The sequence below is a fragment of the Macrobrachium nipponense genome, chromosome 9 (genome assembly GCF_015104395.2).
Source record: "Macrobrachium nipponense isolate FS-2020 chromosome 9, ASM1510439v2, whole genome shotgun sequence".
NCBI lineage: Eukaryota > Metazoa > Arthropoda > Malacostraca > Decapoda > Palaemonidae > Macrobrachium > Macrobrachium nipponense.
The window spans coordinates 94,882,340-94,893,011 of NC_061110.1; positions in this window are offsets into that span (position 1 = coordinate 94,882,340).

The following is a 10,672-nucleotide window of genomic DNA, read 5'->3' on the forward strand; positions in this document are numbered from 1 at the left end:
TCTGCAAATTCTTTATGTTTAGAGCCATTCCAAAAGTTTCACTACTTACACCAGAAGCAAAGGATTTATAGTAACCGCTCCAATAAAAGTGTGTTTGTGTGTGTGTGTTTGCGAGAGAGAGAGAGAGAGAGAGAGAGAGAGAGAGAGAGAGAGAGAGAGAGAGAGAGTGGAAATTATTTGCAATAACGTTAACTTCCACGAAGCCATTGCCATCCCAAAATACGATGGGTGTATCTTTTAGAATTCTTGACAGAAAATGGCATTTTTTGAAATCCATTGGATTGAAATGGAGTCTGCTGCCCCTGCTGCCCTGCGCCCTTGACCCCGTATGTAAGGTCAGTTTCCGAGGATGCAGGTACAACATAACTTCCATTTTCGTGTGTGAAGGAATTTTGTGATAATTTTTGGTACAATTGTTGTTGTCTTTATTACGCCGAAGTCTGTATGATATTCTTTTGTGTGAATGCCTTTTTTTTTATTATTTTTTAGTTTTTTTTTTCATAAGAAAATATTCAACTCTGTATGTTTTTATTTTGTTATCTGGGCTCTTTATTGCTTGTTTGCTTTTCTTAAGCCATAATCTTCGTTTTGTTTTATTATTCTAAAATTGCAGTATGTCTTGGAAAGTTTTTATTTATTTATTTATTTTTCTTTAGTCGGTACTGTATCACGGTTTTATACAACGCTACCATTTTGTTATTATCTTATTTTTTCTAAACTTATTTAAGTATTATTTGTCATTTCCATTTGTGTAAAAAGCAAGGTTCTGTAATAAGAATAAAAAAAAAGTATTTCCTGAGATATTCTTGATGTAAGAATCAGTTCTATATTAGGTCTTCTGTAAGTCTAAAACCATATTTCGTATTTGCCCCCATTAGAGAACCATTTTCGTGAGTCGTTTTGCAACTTGTGTCTTCCTACATTTATTATGCAGCAGGAATAGATGCCATAATTATGTAGTAGATCTCATAAATTTCTTCTGGAACCAATAACATTTTTAAAATGTTACCTTGCCTTTAATCCCGGTAGTGTTCAGTTAGCGCACAAGTTTTACAAACATCGTAATGTAGGAAATTGATGGCCAGTTTTTCTCTAAAATCGTCACTTTTTTTTTTTTAATGTGGCATCAGATTCCAAGCCTCCCCATAAGGGGAGCAGTCATCAGATATCACTATTCAGTAACTATATTTCTCTTGTAATGCCTAAGAATTTTGGAATGCTCTACCTACTTCTGTGTTCACCGAATCAAATGACATTTTGCCCAGTGAAAGAAACGATCATTCTTTTATTTTTTTTAATTAGTTTATTTGCTGATTTATTTGACAGTTTTTTAGGGTCGGTCCGAATATCCTCAATTGTTTTTCGGTTCACCTTGTAGGCCTGACTAAATGTTTTTTAATTGATTGCCCAGATTATTAGCCAAAGAATACCAGAATGGTTTCAGACTTACATTTTACATACCCACTCGCACACACTCACACACAGACATACACACAGACACACACACACACACACACATATATATATAATATATATATATCTATATATATATATATATATATATATATATTTATATATATATTATATATATACATATATATTATATATATACATATATATGTGTATGTATGTATGTATCTTTTTTCCTATTTAAAATTCACATTTTACATTTTGTCTTTGTAAAGGACATGTACTCAATACTGACTACGTTTTCTGTAGAACAAATACCAACGTAAAATCCTAGATATACAAACGATTATCCTTTTGTGTCGTAAAAGTTGCTTTTTGTACATTATTTATTTATTTATTTTTTTACTGTACTCACGGGCGAATAAACACATTGTCAACCGTCGCTGAGAACAGGCGAAGTAGATCAGAAAGGAAGGACTCTCTCTCTCTCTCTCTCTCTCTCTCTCTCTCTCTCTCTCTCTCTCTCTCTCTCTCTCTCTCTCTCATATTTTCCTCCGCGTGACTAATTTTACTCTTCTGATTTTGATGAAAATTTTTTGTTCTAGCGGGGAAATCTTGCAGGGGAAGTTTCATATATATATATATATATATATATATATATATATATTATATATATATATATATACATATACATATAATCTAATAATTGGAGCCCATAAAAGGTCTATATTTTGTAGTTTTTGTGACTCCTTATATTAGATGGAACAGACATTTTCTTTTACCAGTCATATATATATAATGCAATATAAAAACACTGTATCGTGCTTCTAAGAAATCAATAGAGGGATCCACAGTAATATCCTTGTTTATCTAGATATAATATATTTATACAAAGCTTAAAGCTTTCGTCCATCCTCCTGTGGACTTGATCACAGGAGGATGGACGAAAGCTTTAAGCTTTGTATAAATATATTATATCTAGCTATAAACAAGGATATCGCTGTGGATCCCTCTATTGATATATATATATCTATATATATATATATATATATATATATTATGTATATATATATATATTATATATATATATATCTATATATATATATATATATATATATATAATATATATAATAATATATATTGGGTGTGTGGTTGTGTGTGTACTCGTTATAAGTAAAATAATTCGAAAGATCAAAATGACATTTAGTAGGGTTGATTATTTTTCTGAACGTTTCGTTGATATCGTTGGAGTATGGAAGATGTCATATAGATGAAAGGCTTAGAAACATGGCCGAAGTATCAATAAACCTCATCTGTCAGTTTCTCTCTGCGTCGCCATGCACATGTTTTCTAATAATTATACGGTTTCTTCAATGTGCTTTTGTTTAGAATTGTATTTTGTTTCATGCAGTCGTTTAGTATTTTCCACGTTGACATATTTATGTTTTATAACCGTACACGTACTAAAGACCAGTGTTATGTGCTTCCTCTTTTAAAATTCAAGAGATAAACTTCTCGCGTAATATCAAAACTTGTTAAAGAACTCTAAATTTGTGATAAATTATCATTAAAGACTACACACTCGGTGTCCACACAGGACCCAATTCGGAGGGGAATTTTCCCCCTGTCCAGAGGAGATCAAGAGCTTTCAGAAAAGAAGAAGAAGAAACTCTTATATAAAAGACCGAAGCTTTAAAATTCCAAGGTCTTACGCTGTTTCTTCTATGTCTTGTCTCCCGTCGTCGCGATTTATTTCATAGGACAAGGACAGAGGTGCCAATCTGTGACAGCATTTAACTTGCGTAATGAATAAGGTATCAGTCTGTAAAAGATTTTTTTTATAACTAATGCAGTACTTTCTGTAAAAGTATTTAGCTAACGTTAGAACATTCTGTTTGTAGTTTGAAAGCATGTTGCCCTCTTTTTTTTTTTTTTTTTTTTTTTTTTTTTTTTTTTTTTTTTTTTTTTTTTTTTCCCTTCCATATTTCGGGCTGAATTTGACTGAATATCACTGCTCTCCCAATTATGATCTGGTAGTATAAAGAGGAAAAACATCAGTTTCAATTAATGATAAAGTGAACAATTGACTACTTAAGTGAACATAAGTGGATGAATGTCTGATTGTGTGCACTTGTGGAATTATTTTAAAATATCCTTAATTAAAAAAAATAATCAATTTGCTGCACAAACCAAGTGAAATATGATAAATATGTTGACTTCGCCTGAATTGTAAGGAAAATGTTTGAATTCACCTGAAATATAAAGAAATATGTTAAATTCACCCGAAATATAAGAAATATGTTGAATTCGCCCGAAATTTAAGAAATATGTTACATTCATCTGAAATATAAGAAATATGTTGAATTCACCCGAAATATAAGAAATATATTGAATTCACTTGAAATATAAGAAATATGTGTCATTCACCTGAAATATAAGAAATATGTGTCAGTCACCTGAAATATAAGAAATATGCTGAATTCACCTGAAATATAAGAAATAGTTGCATTCACCTGAAATATAAGACATTTGTTAAATAATTTCAAATCAGTACATCATTCGGATTACATATTCCTGTTAAAACATATAAACCATCAGGATTGCGTGTTCCCGTCATATCATTTCAAGCATTGTGATGACAAGTTCCTGTTAAAACATTTAAAACAATAGGACTGCTATGTTCCACTTTATTTATATTATTATGATACATAACTCTGACTAGACACCAGGACTATAAATCAACTTTTTGCCTGCTGTGAATGTATGCCACAGTGGATTGTGCTGTTATGTAACCACGACTTGAAATTAGAAGCTAGGCCATCCATACCAATGGGTACTGCGCCTGCAATCACTGTTGGGAATGCCACGGTTGTTTAGTTCAATTTAATGTTAGGAAATTGAATCTACAGAGAGAGAAAGAGAGAGAGAGTACACATTAGTCTTTGTTGTATAAAAGCGATTGTCATGCTAGTTCAGTGTTCTGTTACATAATTGAAACTCTATTGAGAGAGAGAGAGAGAGAGAGAGGGGAGAGAGAGAGAGAGAGAGAGAGAGAGAGAGAGAGAGAGAGAGATTTACATTAATCTTTGTTGCATAAAAGCGAATGTCATACTAGTTCAGTGTTCTGTTACATAATTGAAACTCAATTAAGAGAGAGAGAGAGAGAAGAGAGAGAGAGAGAGAGAGAATTGAATTTTAGGTACTCTATTCATTAATATTAATTTGTTCTGTATTTAGTTTTCTTTTAGGTATCATCAACGTAAATAAATTAAAGCAAATTGTAAGTCTTAATTAGAAGAAGTTGTTCGGTTATTGTGTGGTTGTGTTTACATTGAAAGTGTACAAAATGTTTTATTATTCTTCAAACACAACAGAATAACAGTTTTTCTTGCATACCATGAATTTTACAGTATTAATAATTTTGAAATAACTTATATTAAGCATTTACACAAGATTAATCCAACTTGTGTGTATGTTTGCATATATATATATATATATATAATATCTGTATATATATATATATATATATATAACATATATATATATATATATATATATATATATATACATATATATGTATGTGTGTGTGTGGTGTATGTATATACGTATAATATGTATTTAAATGGTGTACATATGTATATAATATACTATATATATATATATAAGAATATTATATATGTATATATATATATATATATATATATATATATATATATATGTGTGTGTGTGTGTGTGTGTTTGTAGAGAGAGAGAAGAGAGAGAGAGAGAGAGAGAGAGAGAGAGAGAGAGAGAGAGAGAGAGAGAGAGAGAGAGAGCCTCTACCAGGAGCTTAAACAATAAAATAATGCCCTACTCGAGTCCTTTCCGGTGGCGCTCCTTATCAGTAGCTTTATCGGAGTAATATGACTTGAAGATAAGAGAAAGTGTATATGAAGGCCCCCGGGTAGATGAAATTCGGCTGCTTCTTTAGTAGTGGGAGACTCCCTCATCCAGTCGACGTGTTTGTGTATATATATATATATATATAAATATATATATATATATATTATATATATAAATATATATATATAATATATACGCATATGTATATTTGTTATCGACAGTTTTGCAAAAACTAGATGTTTATAATTATTGAGTTAAAGTTACTAATTATTTGGAGGTGACATATTTCTTTCCAAATGTGAATAGCACTATGTTTTTGAAAAAGACTCGTATATACTAACATCATGCTTCCTCTGTGTATTTGTAATTTTTCTTGATGTGAATAATATATTTTTTCAACACGTGTGTTTGTATTTGTGTGTGTGCAAAATGATTCTTTACAGCACTTCTTAAATAAGTTGTAATAACATCAGACTAGTAGTACGTCGAGAATGAAAATGATGGATGAGACGATCAATTTGTAAAATTCTACTTTAAAACGTCTGGTGGTCTCTCAAGAAAGTTTATTGATGGATATTTGCTTTTATTGCTGCGAAAATAAGTTATGAACAAATTTATTTATCTTAAAAGGAACATAGGAGCTCAACAGTCGTGAATAATACTAAAGAATTAGGAGTGAAATATACATCGATTTAGTGATATAGAATTGGATAAGTATTGCTCGCCCGAGAGGAACTGTAAAATTTGGTGAAAAAACAAAAAAGAATCCTTCAATATATTTTGAGATGGGGTAAGTAATTCAGGTCTTATACCTTTATAATTTAATACGCTTTACTTTTGTTTTCCTTTTAAAGGGAATATTATTATTCACTTTATTTAATGGTCGGCTGTGTCTGACTGAATCTGCTCCCAGTGTTATTTTTTTGCCGAGTCTAAGTTTTGAATCCTGTTCTATCAAATTCTAATCTTGTGGTTATACATTTTGGACTTATCTGAATGAATTATGGATAAGCGAATTTTCACCTTATTTATTTATTTCTGATCTCATATATATATATATATATATATATATATATATATATATATATATATATATATTATATATATATATGAATAACTTGATCACGAAGTATATAAAAACGTGATGCTATGTATAAATAAAGCGAGAAGGTCAAGTAAAGGGTCCGAACAGGCAAAAAACCTTTGATATAATATTAATATATATATATATGATATATATATATATTATATATATATACTATATATATTATTATATATATATATATATGTATGTATATAAGTATGTATGTATAGAATAACTGTTAACTAGGTATATATTGCCGAGTTACTGTAACAAAACAAAAATACTGCCACGCTAACTGACAGCTTGATGATTTTCACTTGAAGTTTTGTTGTATTTAACTCTTTATATCTAATTCCTGTGGAATGGTTCGGACACATTTTCCTCTTTTTAGCAACGAATAAAAAATGTTTAATCTGCCAAAGAAAAAACAGAGAGAGAGAGAGAGAGAGAGAGAGAGAGAGAGAGAGAGAGAGAGAGAGAGAGAGAGAGAGAGAGAGAGAGAGAGAGAGAGAGAGAGAGAGAGAGAGAGAGAGGCAGCTGAGAAAGACAGGGAGAGAATCAAGAGAATTTTCTATCTTCTTAGCCTTTTGATTATGTGTTTTCCAGCAGTATGGTATTTTTCCTACCTTTAAGTATAGCAGACATAAATCTAACTATTCTTACAATGCAATGTCCAGTGGACAGAAAAGGAAAACCGGAATTCTATAAGCAAATAATAATGAGAAATTAGCTTGCAATTAATTTTTCCAGTGTTTTGCATGGTTGCGATGTTCATTTTTCTAATTGATAATAATCTAACTCAATAGATTCTTTTTATGCTGAGCAAAACTTCAGGTAGTGGCTTAGTTATCAAAGACGCATCGCAGTACAAAAAATGTATTATTTTTTTATATATGCTGCTCTTGAATTGTCTTAGTAATTATATTACATCCATTGACAGAAAACTGTAACAACTTTTATCCACATTCCGCTACATTTTTAAGTAATATTCATTCGACTGAATTTAACGCCATGCTAAAACCGTATCTCGTGTGAATTTAGAGTTCAGACCATTCACACTGTTCTTTAATACGTTTTTGACGTCCGAACTTCGTCTCATTTTACAATATGCAAATGAGGCCAGTGGGCGAGAACATTTTTTTCCGCGTAAGTTTCCATCTAAAGGTCAGGCAACAGGGTCACCTTTGACCTTTGACCCAAAATATAAAGTCTTCCGTGAGATCCTCGAGCGACTTTTTTTTATTATTATTATTATTCGTCTAGAAATGTTGAGAGAAGGCCGGCTTCCTCGCTAGATTTTTTTCCAATGCAAAGGAATCTAACAAACAAAACAAAAAGAAAAAAGAAAAGGAATGGTTTAGTGCTCTCTCTCTCTCTCTCTCTCTCTCTCTCTCTCTTCTTCTTCTTCTTCTTCTTCTTCTTCTTCTTCTTCTTCTTCTTCTTTTCAGTTTGTTTACATGTATAAACATCAGGAATCTAAAAAAGTTTCTCTCTCTCTCTCTCTCTCTCTCTCTCTCTCTCTCTCTCTCTCTCTCTCTCTCTCCTCTCTCCTCCTCCTCCTCCTCCTCCTCCTCCTCCTCCTCCTCCTCCTCCTCCTCCTCTGTTTACATGTGTACAAGACTCAGGAATCTAATAAAATGTTTCTCTCTCTCTCTTCTCTCTCTCCTCCTCCTCCTCCTCCTCCTCCTCCTCCTCCTTCTTCTTCATGTTTACATGTTGTACAAGCCTCAGGAATCTAATAAAATCTCTCTCTCTCTCATCTCCTCTCTCATCTCTCTTCTCTACTCTCTCTCTCTCTCTCTCTCTCTCTCTCTCTCTCTTCATAAATCAGATATGTTTTCCAGATGATTTTTCCATTTATATAATCCCAATTCGATCGCCTAAATGTTTTATTACGCCTGGGGGTTTGAGAGATTGTTGTTGGGGGGGGGGGTGGCGTCGTATTTGTGTATGTTTATTTTAGTATCTGTAGAGAACAATCTTCAACCGAACTTGTTTCAGCAAAAGTAAATAAATGAATAACTAAATAAAATATATAGGGACCTTTTAATTGCGAATTGTTGTTTTTGTATGCTTTGAAATTATGTGATATGTGTATTTTAACGCGTTTGTCCGGTATATTTCAGCCCTGCTGATGTAACGAGTTACTATGTAGTTACGAAACGCCGTGGCAAATAAATTAATCATTCCTGTCAACTACTTGTCTCCTTGTCACCTGTTCTGCATGTATACGTTTTGGCTTGAATAAATTGATATGTGAAAAGTACATACATACACATACACATACATATATATATATATGTGTGTGTGTGTGTGTGTGTGTGTGTGGATGTATGTATTTTTCACATAATGATTTATTTAAACCAAAAGGTTTACATGCAGAACAGGTGACAAGGAGACACACACACACCAAACACACACACACGCATATATATATATATATATATATATATATATATATATATATATATATATATATATATATATATATATTTGTGTGTGTGTGTGTGCGCGCGCGTACGTATATCCTCTCTACACGTCATGTAACAGCGATGGTGATATTTACGATTTCACGCATGGACTTCACGCTTCAGCACTTGCATATGCGCGCACATTTTTAAAATTTCACAACGTACTTTCGCGTGGGAATACAAACAAAAGAATAAAGGACAAAAAGTCATGGCCATTTTTGTTCGTGATGCATCTGTACGAGTCGAGACCAGCGGGTGAATGTATGCCCTCTGTAAGGTACTACATATGCCTAGGAACCAATTTTAATTTTTATGCTAGATATGCCGGAGGATGGTGGATTACATTTTGAGATCGGGTCTTTCGTGAAAGAAAGAAAAAATGATCTCGGATGTGTGGATTTCACGGGATTACAAGTGGATGTTTAGGATTTTGGCACTGTTCCATACGGGTATGATAAGGATCTTTAGCATATATATAGTATCATTACGGATGTAGTACGAATACGTTGGTAGGATTGACAGGAACTGAAATGTTTTTTGCGCTGGTATATTAACGAGGATATGGCTGCCATAAATTCTGGAATTGATAAATCCTTCAACAGCTTAATTGGTGTTTATTTTTTTCATCGGTGGATGGGTCATGTCTCATTTTATGCGTTGTGGGTGGGGGGGGGGGGGGGTACTTGGTGGCGGGGAGAATCCCACTTGGGTTTTATGTCAAAATGTCTGAATTAACAGTGAATACCTCATGAATTATGGGACTGATAAATCCTTTAATAATAATTGGTATTTTTTAAAGGCCGATTTATATACTGTTCTGTACACCCCCCCCCCCCCCTTTTTTTTTCGCAAACCCAGTTGGTTTTCTGTATGGAAATGTCTAAATTAACAGTCAATACCCCCGTTCCATTAATGTTACTGTTCTTTCGAGGAAAGCTTTACCCTTAAAGGAAGGCTTATAAGGAAGGTACTTATTCATTTCATGTCCCCAATTTTAACACTCAGTAATTTGTCATTGAACACACACACACACACATACACACATACGTCTATATGAGAAGAAACAAAACTTAGAGTTATGCGTATTCATGTTTCGCTAGGATATGAGGAGTCATTCGCAGATGTAATATCTTTTTTTGCGCAACAGAGAGAGAGAGAGAGAGAGAGAGAGAGAGAGAGGAGAGAGAGAGAGAGAGGAGTGGGCCATGCATACTAATTTTTCTTTTCAATTTTATGACATTCTCGGATGTAGACATTTTTGCGCAACAGAGAGAGAGAGAGATAGAGAGAGAGAGAGAGAGAGAGAGAGAGAGAGAGGAAGATGTAGGATGAATGGTAGTCTGATGCTACGAATTAATTTTGTATTAGCGATACTTTAAGTAGGTAATAAATAACAGCTCGTTTGGGAACAAGGCTACTCAAATCTAACCATTTTTCCCCTCGTTTTCTGGCTTATTGTTTTTAGTGGGTGAATAATTTTTCATTTACATCATTCAAGTGCTTACATTTTTAACTAGTCCTACCTGAAAACAGTCAAGAGTTGATAGTAAATAAATGATTATTTCGTTTTACGTCTCAAAAAATCAATTATTCTCAATTATGTATATACATATACCAGAGGTATCCGCCATTTTTGTAAAACTACATAAAACTAGTTTATGCTTCTACATATACATACATGGATACATATATATGAAAGATATCTCCCATTGATTTAAAATTATAAATATTTTCTTTCATACATGTACATACGTTTGTGTACACATACATACATACAAATACATATATATGAAAGATATCTCCCATTTATTTAAAACTATACACA